Below are 22,866 nucleotides of genomic sequence, written 5' to 3' on the forward strand. Positions count from 1 at the left end.
AATATATTTTTAAAAACCCTCAATCTTTGGGTCCCTGAGACAGGGCTGGTTGACAGTCTGAATAACTGACAAGGTTATATTTATAATTCCTCTCTTCGTGGCTTTGATATACATTTTCCTGATGGCTAATGATGTTGAGTATCTTTTCATGTACTCACTCGCCATTTGAGGAATGTCCATTTGTATCTATCGCCCATATTTTAAGTTGAGTTATTTGTCTTTGTTTTTGAGTTGTACAAATTCTTTATATATAATATATACAAGTCCTTTATCAGATATATGATTGACAAACATTTTCTCCCATTTTGAGGGTTTTCGCTTTCTTGATGGTATCCACTGGAGCATGAAAGATTTTAATTTTGTAAGTCCAAGTTCACCTATTAGTTTTTTATTCTGTTATTTGGACATTTGTATCCTATCTAAAAGGACTTTGTCTAACTTGTAGTCAGAAAGATTTACTTCTATATTTTCTTCTTAGATTTGCATAGCTTCAGCACTTATATTTAGTCCTATGATCCACGTTTTGCTAATTTGTGTATATAGTATGAGGTAGGGTTGAGGAAGCTTCATTCTATTCCTAGTTTGATGTTTTGTTTGTTTGTTTGTTTGTTTGTTTATTTATTTACTTTATTTTCATGAAAGGGTGTTGGATTTTGTAAAATGCTTTTTTCTGTCTTTGTCCAAATGATTATTTGGGTTTTGTCCTTTATTTTATTGATATGATATCATCTTACTTTAATAGATTTTCAGATGTTATACCAACTTTGCATTTCTAGAATATATTCCACCTGATCATGAAGTATAATTCTTTAATTCTATAATTCTCATCAGTGAGTTTGGTTTGACAGTATTTTAAAAAAAATTTTATTCATGAGAGACACACAGAGAGGCAGAGACATAGGCAGAGGGAGAAGCAGACTTCCTGCAGGGAGCCCAATGTAGGGGCTCAAGGCAGACACTCAACCACTGAGCCACCCAGGCGTCCTGATTTGTTAGCATTTTATTGAGGATTTTGGCATAAATGCCTATGGTTTTCTTTTCTTCTCATGCTTTTGTCTACTTTTATTTGTAGGAAAATACCAGCCTTACAGAATTTGGAAAATGTTTCTCTTCTATTTTCTGTAACAATTTGTAAAGAATTTGTATTGATTATAATTAGTTATTTAAAAGAATTTGGACATGGGCTTTTTCTTGTGAGAAGTTTTTTAAATTACAAATTCAATCTCTATAGTTGTTATAGGCCTACTCTGATTTTCTACTTCTTGAATTTGTTTCTGTAGTTTGTTTCTTTCTAGGAATATGTCCATTTCACCTAGGTTATCTAATTTATTGGCAAACAGTTATTCATAGTATTCTCTTACATTCTTTCTCTTTCTTTAATGTCAGTAGTAACAACTGCTGTCTCATTACTTCTTTTAGTAATTTGAGTCTTTTTTTTCTTGTTCTGTTTAGCTAAAGATTTACGAATTTGTTAGTCTTTTCAGAGAAACATTTTTTGTTTATTTTGTTGATTTTCAATTTATTGAAGCTTATTTTATGGCCTAACATATTGTTTATCCTGGGGAAGTTTCCATGTGTACTTGAGAAGAATATGTATTCTACCTTGTTAAAAGGGAGTTTATTATTAAGTCTCGTTTCTTTATATTGTTGTTCAAGTCTTCTGTTTCCTTGTTGATCTTCTGCTTTGTTGTCCTATACATTCCTGAAAGTGGAGCGTTAAAGTTTCCAACTATTGTTGAATTCTCCTTAACATTCTTCAATTCTATGACTTTGTTTCTCTTCTTTGGGGCTCCGGTTTTAGGTGCATATGCATCTGTGTTTGTATTTTTAATATCTTACAGATGGATATACTCTGTTATCATTATAAAATGTTTTTATTTACTTGTAATAAATTTTTCTGTTTTCAAGTTTATTTTTTTCTAATATTATAGCCATTCCTGCTTTCCGTAATGCTGAAAAATAGAATGTTTTCCCTTTAATTTCTGGAACAAAGCAAAAAGATTCTTCTCATCACTCCTAGTCAACATCGTAGTGGAAGTCCAAAATGGTACAACTACTCATGAAGAAACAACATAATACTAATTGGAAAGGGGAAATACTTTCCCTACATGCAGACAACATAATTGTCTAGAAAAAAACTCCCAAGGAATCTATAAAACAAAAACCCTTAGAAATATCAAGTGAGTTTAACAAAAACTCAGGATTTAAGTCAACACACAAAATCTATCATATATCTGAAAACCAGTAATGAAATGAAAAAAGAATACAATAGTTCCAACAATTAAACAAAATTGAAGAAAACAATACTATTTATGATAACTCAAAAAAGGAAACAATTAGGTGTGAATTTAACAAAAAAAAATAAACAAGACCTGCATGTTGAAAACTATAAAACACTGATTTAAGAAATCCAGGAATATCTAAAGAAATAGAAAGACATCTAGTATTCATGGATTTGTAGAATCTACATAGTAAGATGAAGGATATACCCAAATCTAGATTTAACACAATTTCCACCAACACCACAAGATTTTTTGTAGTTATAGAAAAGCTGATTCCATAACATATAGGAAAAAATCAAAGGAATTAGAATAACCAAAACTATTTTGAAAAAGAAGACCAAATTTGGAGGAATAACACTACTTGAGATTAAAATTCACTTTAAAACTATGGTTATCAAGACAGTGTGGTATTGGTAAAGAGATGGCATATATATAGATCAGTGGGAAAGAATATTTAGAAATAGACCAATACAGGGATCCCTGGGTGGCGCAGTGGTTTAGCGCCTGCCTTTGGCCCAGGGTGCGATCCTGGAGACCCGGGATTGAGTCCCATGTCGGGCTCCCGGTGCATGGAGCCTGCTTCTCCCTCTGCCTGTGTCTCTGCTTCTCTCTCTCTCTGTGTGTGTGTGACTATCATAAATAAATAAAAATTAAAAAAAAGATTTAAGAAATAGACCAATACAAATATGGTGAACTGACTTCTTACAAAGGTGCAGTTTCAATGCAGAAATAATAGTCCTTTTAACAAACAGTGTGGATAATAAAGCCACAGACATTCTATCTACCACATACCTATTTGAATAATTAACATTGAGAAAAGTATGAAGGGGCTCCTGGCTGGCTCAGTTGGAAAAGCATACGATTCCTGATCTCAGAGTTGTGAGGTCGAGCCCTATGTTGGGTGTAGAGGTTACTTAACTAAATAAAAACTTTAAAAAAGTATGAATAATACCAAGTGCTAGCAAGGACGTGGAGCTATTAGAACTCACACATCGCTGGTGAGAATGCAAACTGGTTCATCCACTTTGGAAAACATTTTGCAGTTTCTTAAAAAGTTAAACTTCCACATACCATAACCATTCATGACCAATCCTACTCCTAGGTATTTCTTTTGAGATATTAAAACTATATTCATACAAAAACCTGCATATGAATATTATAGCCTTTAATTCATCATCTCCAGAAGTGAAAACTACCCAAATGTTTCAATTGGTGAATGGATAAAAAATTTGTGATAATCTATACAATGAAGTACTATTCAAAAATAAAAAAACTAATGAACAAATGATACATATAACAACTTGGATGAATCTCAAAGGTGTTATCCTAAGCAAAAGAAGCCTGTCTCAATAGGTTACTTGTTCTATGCTTCCATGTATGACATTTTAGAAAAGCAGAAACTAGATTGAAAGAAAACAGGAGGGCAGCCCTGGTGGCCCAGCGGTTTAGCACCGCCTTCAACCCGGGGTGTGATCCTGGAGACCCGGGATTGAGTCCCACATCGGGCTCCCTGCATGGCGTCTGCTTCTCCCTCTGCCTGTGTCTCTGCCTCTCTCTCTCTCTCTCTCTCTCTCTTTCTCTCTGTGTGTGTGTCTGTCATGAATAAATAAATAAATAAAATCTTCTTTAAAATTTTTTTTTAAAAAGAAAGAGAACAGGAGTCTTTGTCAGGATTTGTGGGTAAGGAAGACTGTGTGACTAAAACAGGGTATCATAGAGACTTTGGGGGGTTATGGGATTGTTATGTATCCTGATTGTGGTGTGGTTACATGAATCTATGCATGTGTTAATGTTCATGGTACTGTTCATACTAAAAAAGTAATCTACTATGTGTAATTTTAAGAAAAGACAGATCTCTTTATGTAACAAGGTGAAACACATGCCTGCATATATAGTTAAGTAAAAAAAATATTGATGCAATATAGTTTGTATTATATGCTGTTGTTTGGTAAAAATGTTAAAAAATATATGTGTGTTTACTTTCATATGTATAAAATATCTTTGAAAGAATAACTAAGAAACTCACCAGATGACTAGGGGCCAGGTATAAGGTAGAAAGTTTTTACTGCATATGATTTTGTGTCAGTTTTGGGTACCTGTTTAAAATTATTCTTTTTAAAAAAGATTATTTATTTATTTACTTGAGAGAGAGAGAACAGAGTAAGCGGAAGAGAACATGAGTAGGGGAAGAGTAGAGGAAGAGGGAGAAGTAGGCTCCCTGCTGAGCAGGGGCTTGATCCTTGGACCTTGGGATCATGACCTGAGCTGAAAGCCAGATGCTTATCTGACTGAGCCACCCAGGTACCTCTAAAATTATTCTTTATATCTTTATTATAATATATGATATATAGAAAATAATGCATGTGGTTATTATGGGCACCCAGAGGTGAGAACTACAGCTTTATAAATTCGTATTTATTATGTTATTTTGCTTATTGCTTGTGTTCCTCACTAAAATGTAAGTTTCAAATGTGTGAGGATTTTTTTCCACTCCTTTAATTAAACATGTATCTGTATTGCCTTGAACAGTGACAAGCACACAGTAGTTAACTAACAAATGTTTGTCGAGTGAATAAAATAAAGTGATAAGAACAAGATACATGGTGGAAGCAGAAAAGAGGAACAGCTGTCTGGTTTTGATTAAGGAGTGGAAGGAAGAGTCAGCAAGGCTTAATGATAGATATAAAATATGAGCTGATCTATGAAAGGTGATACTAGATAGCAGGGTGTGAAAGCATGTAGATTTGAGGTCTCAGTGCGCTTTCCAAATTGTAAGCACTTGTATGAGACTTTGACTTGGGGTGGGAAAAGGAAAAGCTGAGTAGTTAGAGAGGAGGCTGGAGAGAGAGAGAGAGAGACAAAGTTAGACTACCAAGGTTTTTGTATACCATGCTAAGGAGTTGGGATTTGGGGAGAAACATGGAGGGTTTGTACTTAAGTGATCCTGATGACTGAGAGAAATGGATGAAATCTATAACTATTCATACATCACCCTTTCAGTGAGTTTTTCCATAATAGCATTCGTCTCCTCTTCCCCTGTGTACATTGCTATCCTACTTACTTGCTTTGTTTCTTCATAATACTTGTCACCTTCTGGTATGTTTTTTCTTAAATATTTTATTATCTGACACAAAAATGTAGTTCCTGTGAGGGCAGAAATTTATAGCCATTTTGGTCATGGCTCTATCCTCAGAGCCTGGTGCATATTAACTGTTTGATAAATATTTGTTGCATGGATTTGTCAAAATTTTGAATGTGGAGGAAGTCGAGGAAAAATTATCAGATTTCGATGCCTCTGGATTTCTGATAATCCACTGGCTAACTTTTCCAGCTCAATTCCCAAATACAACTAATTATTAATAGCATAAGCCCCTAATTTTCTGTATTTATTCTTTGATTACACCAATATCCTCTGAATCAACCTCTCTGCCTCCAGATTGCACCAGTACAACCCATTTTCTGTATTCTGGTTTTAAATATTACTAAATACTTTCTTGCTTAAAATTCTTCTTTGGCTTTCTGTTTTCCTCATAATTAAGCTCAAACTCCATGATCCTTCCTTCTCTGGCCTCTTCTAACATTCAGATTCATGACCCATTACTACTCCTTTCACAGTATACTTCAAGTCCACTGCCATTCTTCCCTTTCATTTGTCCATTCAATAATCTATTCAACATTAAGCAAATCTTTATTGAGCACTCTCTAGTAGATAAGGTGTATTTCAGGTTTTTAGTATTCACCAATCAATGGGATAGTCATAGTTCCTACACGGTCTCCTTTACCTATTATTTTGTCACATTATAGCGTTGCTACTTGTTTATGTATTCATTTCCCCCACTGTTTGGAGGGTCTTGAAATCCAGGACTGGGTCTTATTCTTCTTTATATGGGCAATATCAGGAACGGAACCTTACGCTGAGTGGTTGTTCAGAATCTGCTGTTTGAATGACAAAATATGAGTTAAAATGTTGAAATGAACTATAAAAATACCATCAAAAGTAAGAACATGGTGCTGGCCCCTGTCATTTCCCTGACCACATTTTGGTTATTTATTCATCTGACAAACATCAATAATCACCTATTTTATGCCAGGCTCTTATGTGTTTAAAATGTCACATTTAGCTCCTAAGCTGTGGGTTCCTATTGCAATGCCCATGAGTGTAGCGCAGTATTTGGGACATGGTAGATGCTCACTGTATAGTAGTAGATTGACTGAAAATAACCACAAAAAAGGAAAACAGGTACAGATTTTGGGCCCAGTGTTTTCTGGAGGTAGTGGCAATAGGTAATTCAATACTGAACTTTTAACCAGAGTAAGGATTATTCTTATTATTGAAAATTTTGGGAATCCCTGGGTGGCTCAGCGGTTTAGCACCTGCCTTCAGCCCAGGGCATGACCCTGGAGACCCCGGATCGAGTCTCACGTCGGGCTTCCTGCATGGAGCCTGCTTCTCCCTCTGCCTGTGTCTCTCATAATAAATAAATAAATAAATAAAATTTTTTTAAAAAAGAGAAAGTTTTGTCAGTTGTCATTTTCTTGGGGGGGGTATATACATATACAAGAATGCTTTCTAGATGAATTTACCTTTATTTGTTAATTTGAGTATAGCATGTAACTCTTTGGATACTATTCCGAGACAAAAATGATTCAGATCTAAGATTTTTTTAAATCTCGAAATCGAAGTATGCCACTTATAAAAATGAACTTTTTACTCAACATGGTATGTTAGAAAACGGTAAACCAGTATGGCAAATACGTAACTGTTGACATCCAAGAGTCAAGGCACTAAGGGTTAGGAAGGTATTTTAAAGGCTAAATCAATAAGGCGAGGTGACAAATTTGGATACGTGGGGTTTGGCTGAAATAATGCAGTTCTTCGGATGACTAGAGTTAAATTTTGTTTTTTTTTTAAAGATTTTAGGGCAGCCCCGGTGGCTCGGCGGTTTAGCGCCGCCTTCAGCCCGGGGTGTGATCCTTGAGTCCCGGGATCGAGTCCCACATCGGGCTCCCTGCGTAGAGCCTGCTTCTCCCTCTCTGTGTCTCTCATGAATAAATAAATAAAATCTTAAAAAAAATAAAGATTTTATTTATCCATAAGAGACACAGAAAGAGAGAGGCAGAGGGAGAGGGAGCCCGATATGGAACTCAATCCCGGGACTCCAGGATCACGCCCCGGGCCAAAGGCCGACTCTAAACCGCTGAACTACCCAGGCGACCCTAGAGCTTTAATTTGTAATAAGTTACTGTTTCTTAGCCGGTTCACATCACTAACCAGCTTCTGATACGCTGAAAGCCAGAGCAATAAAGTATTGTAAAAGCTTGCTAGAGAGGCACAGGAAGTTGCCTGTAAAGGAGGCGTGGCGTCGGAAAATAAGTTTCCGCCAAACGAAGGAAAAGAGCGCTTCCGGTTACGCCATCGTTGTGTCGGGGCTTTCTTCACTGAGGTGAGTGGAAAGAAAGAGGCTCATAATTTTCACGAGTGAGTCTCCAAACCCTCCCGGGAAGCTTTCCTCCTTGCTTCAACATGGGGTGGAAAGATTTCATCCCCAGAGCACATTGTGTGAAGGATGTTTCTGACGCTTATGGTTCCGGTCGCCTGTCTACCTATTCTGAAGATGGCAGGCTGTCCTCCCTCTCTCTTTTGTCCTTTTATCCCTGGTCATTCTTCACCTCTCCTCGTTACCCCAGATCCTCTTCCTGATATTTCTGAGCCTGGGCCATTTCCTCTACCACAGATTTTTTCCTACCTCTTAACTTCCACCTTCTTCCCCGGCCCCTTTTAGTCTCAAAACTTTTGCAACCCCCTTCTCCCATTAGGAATCTACGCCCTTCCTTTTCCTTCAGCTCCAGTACTTTACTCTCCCCCACCCCGCCCCCCGTCCCTCCTGCCCGCCTCTTTCAGAGGCCATTGAATTAAAAACTTGCCAAAACCAGGTGTGACTTCGTTTCAAGGTCAACGCTGTTTTCTTTCCTTAAAATAAGCAGTGGCAGAAATTTTAGTCCTAAGACACAGGAGCTTGTTCAGATTATTATATTATTGCTGAGTTTATTTTTAGTCTAACCAAAATGATGCATCAGAAACTGCACTGATTTTAACCCTCCTGACATCAAAAAAAAAAAAATTGGCACAGAACTCAATCCCCACTTTTTAGAGGAGCAGTCATAGGGGTTTTGCCTGTAAAACTAGTGTCAATTCTTGATGGTGGAAGCTTTCCCATCTCCTTTAGAACTTGTCATAGGACAGAAATGGTTGACAGATATGACATCCAATCACAAATTTATTTTTTCATGAGTTATGCCTATTATGCAAATCTTTTTCTGGTCTTTGGTGGCAACATTGAACAGCAAGCTGGCAGATTTTCAAAGTTTTCCTGGGAACTTCGCAAGTATTCTCTATTTCGTGCAAGGTGAAATCTATTTTTCTGTTCCATTCATCATGTTTACTTTGTCTTGTGAGAACGTTAGTTAATCACAATTTATTATTCAGTTTTTTACCCAAGAGAGGGGATATGATCATTTTTTTTTTGATCATTAAACTTATAACGAGCGTCAGGATTATTCAGGCTCTAAAGAGGAATTTATTCACCAAGAATTTCCTTGAACAAACAATTTATTCCTTTCCTCCTGTAACTAGTGTGTTATACTTGCCAAAATAAGACGTAAATCTTTTTCTGGGCTAGGTGTAATTTTCAGTTCGTTTAGAAAAAAGTCAGGCGAGACTTCATGATACTAAAACACTTAAAAACTTTTTCGAAGGGTATTGCTGATGTCTCTGTATTCTCTAGTCAAGTTATAGTAAGACAGTATTTAAATATCCCACGGCTTCAACCCAGTGTGCAACCATCATTTATTCATCTAAGAATTTTTTTATTGAATAACTTTATGTGTCAGTGTTAAGCACTGAGGATACAACAGTGGAAAATAAAAAGCTTATTAAACTTTAGTTGAGAGACAGTAAATGAATATATAGTAAATATGAGTAAGTTGTAATGGAGAGGAGATATGTAGTATTTTAAATAGGGATGGTGAGGAAGGCTTCTCTGGTAAGGCAACATTTGAGCAGAAACCTAAAGGAAGTGAGGGCATGAACTATGTACAGCTATTAGTGGGAAAAACAGGATATATCTTATGTTGGTGTCTCTGTATTTGTTCACTCTGCTTCCACACCCCCCTTGCCCATTGTCACTTTTTAATGTAGCACTCTACATACTGAAATAACCTAATCCAGGCACATACATTTCCCATATTCTTTTTTTTTAATCTTGGCGAGCTTCTTGCTATCAATTAGGTATGTTGTTAGTTACCAGCCCTCTAGGAAGACATGTCTTTACATACATTTAGGTATGTTGTTAGTTACTAGCCCCTCTAGAAGACGTATCTTTACATCCATCCTCACGTTTTCTTCAATCCTTTATCCGCAGTGCATTGTGTGCTATTCTACAGCATATTTGCTTACCTCTCTCACTGCTCTTATCGCTGTGTGCTCATGATATGTTGCCCATAAATGTTTGGTATGTTAAATTGGAGGAATCGAGTACTTGACTGTCTGTACAGGCAACCTTTTAAATATAGTTGGCCCTGGGATGCCTGGGTGGCTAAGTGGTTGAGCATCTGCCTTTGGCTCAGGTCGTGATCCTTGGGTTTTGGGATTGAGTCCCACATCAGGCTTCCTACAGGGAGCCTGCTTAACCTATGTGGTGGTATTGTTTGATCTTTCATTTGTATTCACAATTTATTTGTAATTGATTTCTTTGTATGTTTTCAGTATGAGTTATCGGTATGAGTAAAGGCCCCCCTTTTTTACATTTTTTGAAATGGACATTCAAGGGTGCCTGAGTGGCTCAGTCGGTTAAATGTCTGCCTTTGGCTCATTTCATGATCCCAGGGTCCTGGGATCAAGCCCTGTATTCGACTCTTTATTCAGCGGAGAGTCTACTTCTGCCTCTCCCTCTGTGCCCCCACTTCACCTCATGCTCCCACTCTTTAAAAAAATGGATATTTAATCAACCTAATATCACTATTGAAAAGATAGCTATTTCCCTTCTATAGAGTCATGTTTTTCATAAATCAAATGACTAAGTTATTTATGTGGGTTTGTTTCTTCTGAATTTTGTTCTGTTTGGTTAATTTTCTATCCTTATATAAGTACCACTGTTATAATTGATGTCCTTTTATAATATATATATATATAGTCATTTAGTCTTACAGTTTTGTTCTTTTTTTTTTCAATAATGCCTAGTGATTCTTGGTCTTTTGAATTTTCATATGCATTTTTAAAAAATATTTATTTACTCATGAGAGACAGAGAGACAGAGGCAGAGGGAGAAGCAGGCCCCATACAGGAAGCCCGATGTGGGACTTGATCCTGGGTCTCCTGGATCATGCCCTGAGCCAAATCAGACGCTCAACTGCTGAGCCACCCAGGCGTCCCTCTTCTGCATTTTAGACTCAGCTCATCAATTTCCACAAAAATTCTTCTTGACATTTTGATTGAAATACCACTTAATACATCCATTTGAGAAACATACATCATGGCACTTTACCCTTAAATATCTCAGTGTTTATCTCCTAATATTAGGGACATTTTATAGATAATTTAATTACCATTATGTCACCAAGAAAATTAAGAATAATTTCCTAATATCATCTAATACCTAATACATTTTATTTTTTTAATTAAAAGTTTTTTTAAAGATTTTATTTATGACAGAGAGACAGAGCATGAGTGGGGATAGAGGGAGAGGGAGAAGCAGACTCCTTGCTGAGCAGGGAGCCCAATGTGGGGCTCCATCCTAGGACCTGGGATCATGACCTGAGCCGAAGGCAGATGCTGAACCGACTGAGCCACCCAGGTGCCCCACTTAATCCATTTTCAAATTTCTTTCTTTTTCCCAATGTGCCTTTCATAGCTGATATTTCTATTTAAAAAAAGACAAGTGCTTACTAAGGTTCTATTTATCATCAGGCAATGTATAACATTTTATTTAATTAAAACAAAAAAAGAGTTATGATGTACAAATTCTTCCATTTAATAGGAAAGGAAAGGAATCAAATTGGTTAAGAAACTTGTTCAATTACAAAGCTTCAAAAGCTGGGACGCCTGGGTGGCTTAGTGGTTGAGTGTCTATTTTCGGCTCAGGGCATGTCCCGCATTGGGCTCCCTGCAAGGAACCTGCTTCTCCCTCTGCCTATGTCTCTGCCTCTCTCTCTGTGTCTCTCATGAATAAATAAATAAAATATTTTTTAAAAAGCCTCAAAAGCTCTTCACATTCAAATGCATAGTTCTATAATATGAAATCCCATGCTCTTATCACTGTATATCATATACAAAAGAATAAAGGTAAAAATCAAATAATAAAGAGGTAGGGAGAGGAAGAAATCCTGCTGAGGGACCTGTTATTTATAAAATGCAAAATATAAGTCTTAAAGCTGGTATTTAAAACCATCACCCATAAGGTATATTTATATTTTTTGAGATGTTTTTGTTGTCCTTTTCTCTATTTGTTCAACTTGTGCATATTTATATATTTAGTACTTTTCAATCCATTGCAGTCATCATTTCTTCTGTTGATCAAACTATCCAGTTTGGAAGAAGCTAGTTGGAACCCTTGATGTTGGCTCCTTTTTTCATTTATTACTAAAATTTTCAAGTACATTTAAAGTTAGTAAAATAGACAAACATGTATCCATTTCTCAGCTTCAACAATTAATACCATTTGTACAAATTCCTTTGATCTTTTCTCCTCACCCACTTTTTTCCCTGGGGTATTTTAAAGCAATCCCAAACATTATGTCATTACACAGGTAAATAACTCACTATACATCTCTAACTCTTAAATGCGTTATACTAAGTAACCACAGGGCCATTATACTTAATAGGATTAACAGTAATTCCTTATATTATCTAATACCCAGGCCATATTCAAATTTCCATGATTGTCTCAAAGATGTCTTTTTAGGGGCACCTGGGTGGCTCAGTTGGTTAAGCATCCAACTTTTGATTTTGGCTCAGGTCATAATCTCAGGGTCATGATATCAAGCCCTGCATTGGGCTCAGGATTCTCTTTTTCCCTTGCCCTCTACCCTTCCCCCCACTTGTGCATGCACACACTCTCAAATAAATAAATCTTTTAAAAATGTATTAATTTTTTTAAAGATTTTATTCGTGAGAGACACAGAGAGGGGCAGGCTCCATGCAGGGAGCCTGATGTGGGACTCGATCCCGGAACCCCAGGATCATGCCCTGGGCTGAAGGCAGGTGTTCAACTGCTGAGCCACCCAGGTGTCCCATTAAAAAGATAATAAAAATGTCATTTTATATTTGCTTTGTTTTGTTTTTTAAAGATTATTTATTTATTCAGGAGAGACAGAAAGAGAGGTGGAGACATAGGCAGAGGGAGAAGCAGGCTCCATGTAGGGAGCTTGATGTGGGACTTGATCCCAGGATCATGGGATCATGACTTGAGCCAAAGGCAGATTATGCTTTGTTAAATCTGTATCTAAACAAGGGCCACTGTTTATTACCACTGGATATTTTTCTTTTAAGTCTTTTCCTAACCATCTGTAGTCACCCCCCACATTTTAAAGACCACTGGTTTATTAGAGAAACTAAGTCACTTATCCTATCAACAAATGGATTTAGATGATTGCTTCCTTGAGGTGGTATTCATTTTGTTTTTCCACTGCATGTTTCTGTTCACTGGCATTTAGAACTAGAGGATTTATTAGATTCAGTTTCAATGATTTTTTAAGGGAAGAAATCATTTCAGGTAGTGATATGCACTTTCTATGGCATTTATCATATCTGGTTTAACTTTTTAACTGGTTCTGGGGTTGATTTTTGTTTTCAGGTTTTGTCAGCCTGATCTCTCCATTGTAGCACCTCCTCTCAACCTTTCTCCTATTGATTTTAGCCATTGAAGATAATTGCCTAAATTCACTATTTCAGTAGTAGTTGAAAAAGAGTGGTCTAATTTTATCAATCCTTCTGCATTTATTAGCTGAAATTATTTTGTAAAAAATACCTTTTCTTTATTAGCTTTTTTTTGTCCCAAAATATTTTAGTAAAAGTCAGGATAAATGTTTTTTTTTCATCTGTCAGAGTAATGGGTTGGTTTCCTAGAGACTTTCGTTGTTTTCTTCAATATCCTTGGGAATTCATGGATTTTTATGTATTTTATTGTATATATCTACCGTGATTTATTTTTGATGCCCAGACTGTGTCATCTTAGAAATTAGGAGACTTTTCTGTTTGGCTCCTGTATCCTTTACATGATTTCATTAGATCTTGGCTTCCTTGGTTTCTTTTTTTTAATTTAAATTTTAGTTAGTTAATCTGCAGTGCAGTATTGGTTTCTAGAGTAGAATTCAGTGGTTCATCACTTATATGCAGTGCTCATCACAAGTGCTCTCTTTAATACCCATCGCCCAGGGGCACCTGGGTGGCTCAGTCGGTTAAGCGTCTGCCTTTCGGCTCCGGTTGTGATCTTGGGGTGCTGGGATCGAGCCCTACATCAGGCTCCCCACTCAGCAAGGAGTCTGTTTCTCCTTCTCCCTCTCCCTGTCCTCACCATTTGTGCTCTTTCTCATGCTCTCTCTCTGTTAAATAAATAAGTAAAATCTTTTAAAAAACCCACCCATCTAGCCGTTCCTTGCTTTCTGACACAAGATATTTTAGGCTCATTAATAATGAGTACATTTTCTGCGCCAGTCCTGGAATCAGCCATTTTGCAAGGAGGCATATATTCCTTCAGTAGTGATTGGTACTAAGAAAGCAAGATGTGAGTGCTCAGGGGATTATTTCTATTTTCAGTCACACTATGTGACCTTTTGTTTTGCCCTTTTCCTCACCTTTTTGAATACAAGTGAATGACTCCAGCAGCATTCCATTGAAAATTAGCTAAGTGTGGCTTTTATTTGTTTATGTAGTCATTCATTCAGTGAAAATTTATAGACCACACTACCTGGTATCTGGTCTCATGCTGGATACAGGGGATGTAAAGGTAAACCTGACTGGTTTCCTGTTCTTGATGAAGATTCATTATAGTGGGGGTATGAGTAAATGAACAGACAGTGTCTAAAGAGTATGATGAATACTATGGTGGGTATTGGCAAATGGGGGCAAATGATAGGCTGTGAGGAGGCCCAGAAGGAGCATTTGCAAATGATTTGGAAGGGAAGATAATGTTTGATATTGGATAAATAGAGGAAATATGAAGGTAGAAGAGCTATGAGGTATATTCTAGTCAGAGGAACCTAGAAGAAGTGGGGGTGGGAATCTAGATATATTTAAAGAAAGGCATATGTGTAGTTGGTTTTAACTGGAACATAAGTTTTATGTAGAGGAAGAGAAATGAAACTGAGATATAGATAAGGGCCAGGATATTGAGAGCTCCTAAAGTCAGGTCAGAAAAGTAGGATTTCACTCTGAAACCTATGAGGAAGAAATAATGGAATTGTCCTAAGTGGATGAGATATACAGTTCTCTTTGTGATGTACTGATGATGTGCGGGGTGGGCAGATGGGAGTGGGACAGTAGGAGACTCATGAGGAGGATAGAGGTGTAGCGGTCCAGGAGAGAGACAATGTCATGTTACGCTGCACCTTATATTTGTGTGTGGTATATGGGAGAGTTGTGTGTGTGTAGTAGTACATCTGTTATAATCTAGTGTAATACATAATTACATACATATATGTAATATATAATATATGCATACATAAACATAGAGTACAGTGTAGCATGACATTTTATATATAATACATACACACACAAACAGAGTACAGTGTAGCATGACATTTTATATATAATATATGTGATAAATATTACAGGTATATAAGATCTGTGCATACACATGGACATAGTGTTGCATGTCTATAATTTATATGTGCATATATATCCTGGGGCCATCTCATTGCAACAGATCTAAAATAGAGAATATTTCAGTGAAGAAACATTGCCCAAGGACAGGACAGCTGAAGAGTGGAAAAGGGCTAACAAATACTCCCTCCTTGACCAAACGGGAGTCATGCTCCTTGGAGCCCTCATTTCAACTAGATCTCATCTTTGGGCATGGTCTTTGACCTGCCTAGTCCAGTTTTAGAAAGAATCCTGCTGAATCAATTTAATGCGACTTTCCCCTACCCCTGATATATGTGATCATCCTGGTCTGCCTTCAACAAGAATTCTAAGTCTGTTTGGCAAGATTTCCCTGTTCTTAATGTTTCCTCTTAATTTTCTACCCACTGAGCCCCCCTCCCTGCATTCCCATCCAGATCTACTGCTTATCTATAGATTCCCAGGTGTCTTTACCCTATTCAGATTGCAGTCCATTTTCTCTTCCCTATTGCAAAATAGTCTTGACACTATCACAATAGTCCTTTTAATCTTATCATTTTAACAAGTGTCAGGATAATTTTTTCTTTAACAGGCCCCACCAGAACTTTTGCTGATTGTGTTTCCTCCTTCAAAGCTCCACCAATTGGCACTGAGGCCCAGTTGTGTATCCTTAAGTAATCTGAGAATTCCTCTTCCTTTTCTTCATGGGCTTCAAGAGTATGAGGAGGAATGAGATGTTTGTTCAGCATTCCCCAGAGGTTGGACTGTAGCCTTAACAGTTATCTCTGGGAGAGTGGAACGATAATCAAAGATACTTAATCTCCTTTTATGAGTTTCTGTGTGTCAGGCACCGTTGTATACTAATGAACATGTATTGTGTTTGTCTTTTAAGACTACTATCTTAAACTTTTTAAAATATAAAATGTGAAATTTCTGTACATAATTATATAGGATGTAGACTGAGAGGATTCTATTTAATCTAATAGATTTAGGGGAAACCAGGGCAGCGAGTATGTATGGATCAGTGTTAGTGAAGGCCCATGTGCTGAGGACTAATATAATTGGTGAAAGTGTTGATGAAACGAGTGTAGATTTTGATGTCAAAGATCTTATCTGAAAAGCATAATAGATACTACATGGTACATGTATATTTTTAAGATGAGAGATTTGAAGATGTTTAGGTGTTCTGCAGGGGAGGAACTGATAAAAACAGTTTAAATAATAGGAGAGAGGGATCCCTGGGTGGCGCAGCGGTTTGGCGCCTGCCTTTGGCTCAGGGCGCGATCCTGGAGACCCGGGATCGAATCCCATATCGGGCTCCCGGTGCATGGAGCCTGCTTCTCCCTCTGCCTGTGTCTCTGCCTCTCTCTGTGTGTGACTATCATAAATAAATAAATTTAAAAAAAATTAAAAATAATAGGAGAGAAAGGGGATAACTAGTGAAATAAAATGTAGAAAAGATTTCTAGAGACATATGAAGTACTGGCCATGAACAGAAGGGGCATTACTTTTGACATTGGAGTTAAGGAGAGTCAGAAAGGGATGTTTTTAAGGTTTTGGAGAAGCAAGAAATAGGGGGAGTTTCTTGATGCCCCTTTATTCTCTGTGAATAAGGTAGTAAGGGCATTTTGGAGTGTGAAAGGGGATGGCCAGGGGCCAGAGCAAAAAGGAGGAAGCTTGCAACTTTCTTTAGGGAATGAAAGAAGATTGATAGGCAGTATTGAACACCTATCTAGGTTGGAAATAAAATGTTTTTTAGTTTTGTCTTTTTATCCAGGTATGTTAAGCTGCCTAGAAGTAGGAGCAAAGAAGGCAAACATTGGGTTTGATTTTAGACTGAATGGGGTGGTGATGATTGTGGGTGGTAGAAGGTTTGAGGGGCGAATAAGTTGTTGAGGTTACTGATGAGATTTGTTCAGGTTATAGGCCATGGGATCTAGTCTCGTCAGGGAAGAGTATATTCTCAGAAAGATTATTCTGTGGATCCAGAGAAAGAGAAGCTGTGTGAATATGTGCATGGGCGTGGGAGAAGTTACATAGAAATTTCAAAGCTCAGGGATCCCTGGGTGGCGCAGCGGTTTGGCGCCTGCCTTTGGCCCAGGGCCCGATCCTGGAGACCCGGGATCGAATCCCACATCAGGCTCCTGGTGCATGGAGCCTGCTTCTCCCTCTGCCTGTGTCTCTGCCTCTCTCTCTCTGTGTGACTATCATAAATAAATAAAAATTAAAAAAATTTTTTTAAAAAAAAGAAATTTCAAAGCTCAGAGTAGAAGTAATAAGGTGATATGGCAGACAAGAAATTGTGGTCAGTAGGTTATTGGAACTTAGGATTTCAAAGGAAAAGTAGTTCTGGATGATGAGTAAGTTGGAGTAGAGGAGGTCAAGGAGCTGTGAAGCTGGGGTGATGCACAAGTTAGCTATGGGATAATCAAAGATATTGCAGAAGATAAAAGGTGATAAAAAGAGTAGAGAGGAAGACAAGGAAGATGCTATATTTTGTGGAGGGAGTGAGTATAGCACTGAGATAGATGGCATGAAAATCAAAGGAGCAGAGATTTTCTTTTTTTTTTTCTTGAGGCAGCCAGTTTATTCACATCTTCATTTAAGTTCTTCAAGTCTCTCAAATGTAAAAGGCAAAGTCCCTGCACTCTCACCTAAGATACAAGTTAAGGTGATACTCAAAATATTTATCGGCTAGTACAAAGTGGACACCAGGTCCTCGTGCTCTTACCCCGGCCTCCCCTTCAGCCTGTGCTTGGTTGCTTTCACGTAACCACTTTGTGCTTCAACAATGTAGATTCCATCTTACTTTGGCCCCTGAAAGATTCAGAGCTTCAGAGCTCATCTTATGTCCCAACTTTAGTAACAATATGGCCTACCAAAGCATGCATTTCAAAGCACAAACTTCCTTTGTAATCATGCTACTTCTGCCCATTTGTCCTTAGTCAAAATAGTAGTCCTAAATTATACATATGCATTCATTTCTATTTTGTATGTCTACATATTTTATGATATATGCATGATATAAATATGCTTAGGATATAAACGTAGAGAGTGGTGCGTGTGTGTGATGTTGGGTGTCCCAGAGAGGAGCAGAGATTTTCATAGCAGGAAGAAGAAGTAGGGAATGGAAGCAGCAGTGGCTAGCATGAGTTGTTGCCCTTAACCAGCTTAGCAGTATATTCCTTGGCCTTGGCTTTGTTTGTTTCAGTTCTGTCTTTGTCTCTGTCTTTGCCTTTTGGTGGTACATAACCAGGATTAGGGCCAAGAAAGGACTGGTGGTAAAATCTTGAATGTAAGAGCTAAGATAGCATTCTATATTGATCTCTATTCTTGGAGAGACTTGAACAACTGCCTTTAGCAACTTTAAGGTAAATGATATGGCTGGTAGAACCCTGGCTTGCCCAGGTGTGTGCTTCCAAAAATCCTATTGCAAATGGATATGATAGGCAGTCCCTGCAGCTTTTATAGAAGTAGATGCTTTTTTTAATAATAATATTAATCACCTCAGAAAGGTTGAGAGCACATGCTTTAAGGAACTTCCATAGGAAGGCCCTGGATTCTTCCTTTTTTTAAAAAAAAAATTTAAAATGTGCAATGTAACAAAAATACAGAAAGTTGCATAAAATGTAAATGTACACTAAAGTGAATAATTATAAAGTAAGCACCCATAAAAGAACCTTCCAGAACCAAAAAACAGAACATTGGAAGTTATTCAGAAGCCTCCATTTGTAATCCCCTCTCTCTCTCCCAGAGGTAACCATATTTCCTGACTTGACTTTGTCTATGTGTATAGACACATGTGTACATATACACCTATTTATACATTTTACTGTTTGTAGACACTTGGTTTGCCTCCCATATGTGCTGGTAAGAATGTTCTTGTGCACATCTGTTGCATCTGTGCATGAGTTTCTCTAAGATACATTTATGGCAAAGGGATTATGTGGTAATAGTATGTGCATCCTTTCAACTTTATTAGACAATGGAAAAATTGATCTTCACAAGAATTGTACCAGTTTTGACTATGAAATGTATGTGGATTTATACCTTGTTTTTTTTCCTCCCCCACAGTTTTGAGGCCAGAAAACTATGGCTTGGAGATGATCAGGGTCAGCCAGGACCTGTAATTTGCTGTGGATATGGGGGACTTGGTTACTATTTCACATTTCTCCTGGAACAGTTACATTTAGCTGCTTCAGGGGTCTTCTACAGGAGAACCTTGGTTTGGTTTTATCTTTTCCAGAATCTTAAGGCCCAAGAATTGGGCACCACAATTGAATGTGGTTGCCCAGCCTCTGAGGCCATTTGAGAATGAGGGAGGCTGCTTTATTATTCTGTGATATACACAGTTGATTTTAGCAATAATTTTTTAATTTTTTAAAAAAATTTTTTAATTTATTTTTTATTGGTGTTCAATTTACCAACATACAGAATAACCCCCAGTGCCTGTCACCCATTCACTCCCACCCCCCGCCCTCCTCCCCTTCTACCACCCCTAGTTCGTTTCCCAGAGTTAAGAGTCTTTATGGTCTGTCTCCCTTTCTGGTATTTCCCACACATTTCTTCTCCCTTCCCTTATATTCCCTTTCACTATTATTTATATTCCCCAAATGAATGAGAACATACAATGTTTGTCCTTCTCCCATTGATTAGCCAAGGGTTCTGTAGGGGGGCTTTGAGTCCGTTGTCTCTTCTTCAGACTCAAGGGTCAAGAATCAGAACCAGGAAGTTAATAACCAGCATCTGTGGATGGCAGAGTATAAAGACTAGTATAAAGACTAGGCTTAGATGACCCTGTGTCTTTGGAGGGTCCTTGAACAACTGTCTTTAGCCCACTCCCTCCTTATTCCTTTCTTTCCCAGAATCTGTCCCTTAGGGAGCCCTTGCATAGGGCCAGGAGGGCCCTGGCTTTTTTCTTTCCTTGCCAGAGTTTCAAGGTTTTATAGAAGTAAATTGTAGTGATTAAAAATTAGGAGTTTATTAACTTTCAGAAAGTTGACAAAATGTTCTATATGAAGATGTGAAATATCATACATATATATTGTTGATTTAATTATTTAATTTTTTAAAAGATTTTATTTATTAATTCATGAGAGACACAGAGAGAGAGAGAGAGGCAGAGACACAGGCAGACTGAGAAGCAGGCACCACACAGGGAGCCCGACGCCGGACTCCAGGATCACTCCCAGGGCCAAAGGCGGCGCCAAACCACTGAGCCACCGGGGCTGTCCTTGATTTTTAATTTTAAAACAGATAATGGAATAATAATTCCAAATTTTAATTACAATTAGTATTTAATGTACCTTTTGGACCTGACTATATTTTTTAGCTATTTCACAAAAACGAATGCATTAGCATATTTACACTTAGGAGATGCTTATTTCATGTTTTAGTTCATTATTTCTTTACTTTTTACTACTGTTACTACTTTTGCTTTCTCTGTACATGTTGAGAATTTGAATTTTCAAGATAAATCATTGAAAACAGTGGCATGTTGTAGCTCTTCACTTGATTTCCTTTCATCCTTTGGCTGCTACTTGTGTAAAGTTGTTTTAATGCCTTGACTACAACCTCTCACATATTTGCAAGGCAAAGATATTCTAGAAAACATGTCATCTTTCTTTATTATCAGTTGGACACTAAACTAACCCTGTTAACTTTTACATGTGCTTTGCTCTATATTACATGCAAACCCAGCTGAGGATGCCCATCTCACAGACACTGCTTGAATGTGTGTTATTCATAGGTTTGGCATACCAGGGTACTGGGGTTTACTAGTTGGGAATGTTGGAACCGAGTGGGGTTGGGGAGAATCAGCATGCTTATGAGAAAACTGTCTCATCTATGGCAAGGTGAAGGGTCGTTCTAAAAATACTGAAGGGTTTAGGTAAGCTTATTTTTTAAGGAGGGGGGATTCTAGAGGCCACTAAGGAAGGATTTCAAATGGGAAGGAGCACAATGAACTGATAGTTTGAAGGGGAAATGGGCATAGCTTACTACTTTTCACTCCCTCTATTTATCTTCTTGGTTTTCAGGAAAATGTTTTTCCCAGGTCCCTGAAAGACAATAAGTTTGAGTGAACAAAAGGGGAAGTCATAGAAGGTGAGAAGGGAAATATACATAGTCTAAGAATATCAGAAGTGCTGGGATACTACTGGGAAAGATAGAGTGGAAGCCTTAGAAAAGTTAGATATACCATTAACTATCAATCAATTAAGTAAGCAAATATATAGTGATCTAGACTCTGCTGGATAATGAGGACATAGATAAATTAGATGTATTTTCTACTGAGTCTGGTGGATGAGATAGACAATTGCAACAGGGAGTGCTATGATGGAAGGGAGACTGTACTGTCAGTAGAAACATGGAAGAGGGTCCTCCAACCCATTCTAGAACTCAGTGAGCCTCCTGGAAGGCATCAGGTTGAGAACTTATTTTGCATAGAAGTAGCCATTAATCTGTCAGATAAGAATCCCTGAGTGTGGGGCCTAGCGAGCTACTGGTCATTAGACCATGTAGCTACCTGAGTATGCCATATAGCTTTTGAGTTTGGAAAGTACCTGAAGAAATGGGCAGTTCAGAAGCCATTCTGGTTTAGTAGAGCTAGGGAACAGGAGTTAAGTAGAAGTGAATAGTTTCAAAATGGTTACAATGATTGATTGATTGATTGTATATATTTTTATTGGAGTTCAATTTGCCAACATATAGCATAACACCCAGTGCTCATCTCGTCAATTGCCGCCCTTAGTGCCCATCACCCATCACCCCAACCCCATGCCCACCTCCCTTTCCACTACCCCTTGTTCGTTTCCCAGAGGTAGATATCTCTTGTGTTCTGTCACCCTCATTGATATTTCCCACTCATTTTTTCTCCTTTCCCCTTTACTCCCTTTCACTATTTTTTATATTCCCCAAATGAATGAGACCATAAATATTTGTCCTTCTCCAATTGACTTACTTCATTCAGCATAATACCCTCCAGTTCCATCCACTTTGAAGCAAATGGTGGGTATTTGTCGTTTCTAATGGCTGAGTAATATTCCATTGTATAATAAACCACATCTTCTTTTTCCATTCATCTTTCGATGGACACTGAGGCTCCTTCCACACTTTGGCTATTGTGGACATTGCTGCTATAAACATCGGGGTGCAGGTGTCCCGGCGTTTCACTGCATCTGAATCTTTGGGGTAAATCCCCAGCAGTGCAATTGCTGGGTGGTAGGGCAGTTCTATTTTTAACTCTTTGAGGAACCTCCACACAGTTTTCCAGAGTGGCTGTACCAGTTCACATTCCCACCAAGAGTGCAGGAGGGTTCCCCTTTCTCCACATCCTCTCCAACATTTATTGTTTCCTGCCTTTGTTAATTTCCCCCATCCTCACTGGTGTGAGGTGGTATCTCATTGTGGTTTGGATTTGTATTTCCCTGATGGCAAGTGATGCGGAGCATTTTCTCATGTGCGTGTTGGCCATGTCTGTGTCTTCCTCTGTGAGATTTCTGTTCATGTCTTTTTGCCCATTTCAGGTTGGATTGTTTGTATCTTTGCTGTTGAGTTTAATAAGTTCTTTATAGATCTTGGATACTAGGCCTTTATCTGATACATCATTTGCAAATATCTTCTCCCATTCCGTAGGCTGTCTTTGTGTTTTGTTGACTGTTTCTTTTGCTGTGCAAAAGCTTCTTATCTGATGAAATCCCGATAGTTCATTTTTACTTTTGTTTCTCTTGCCTTTATGGATGTATCTTG

The 22,866-nt window shown here is 37.9% G+C and overlaps 1 protein-coding gene across 3 annotated transcripts in view; it reads left to right on the plus strand.

Annotated features, from left to right (window-relative positions):
• Positions 1-7,678: 7,678 nt before the first annotated feature.
• The window catches only part of MAGED1 (MAGE family member D1), a 55,715-nt gene continuing 40,527 nt past the window's right edge, over positions 7,679-22,866 (plus strand). For 2 of the 3 annotated variants that reach the window (XM_055337653.1, XM_055337654.1), the window contains exon 1: positions 7,679-7,726. The gene's annotated coding sequence lies outside the window, so the exon portion shown is untranslated. The remainder of the gene's footprint in view (positions 7,727-22,866) is intronic. The other variant, XM_055337652.1, reaches the window with a different exon arrangement.

The sequence above is a fragment of the Nyctereutes procyonoides genome, unplaced genomic scaffold (genome assembly GCF_905146905.1).
Source record: "Nyctereutes procyonoides isolate TBG_1078 unplaced genomic scaffold, NYPRO_anot_genome, whole genome shotgun sequence".
Lineage (NCBI taxonomy): Eukaryota > Metazoa > Chordata > Mammalia > Carnivora > Canidae > Nyctereutes > Nyctereutes procyonoides.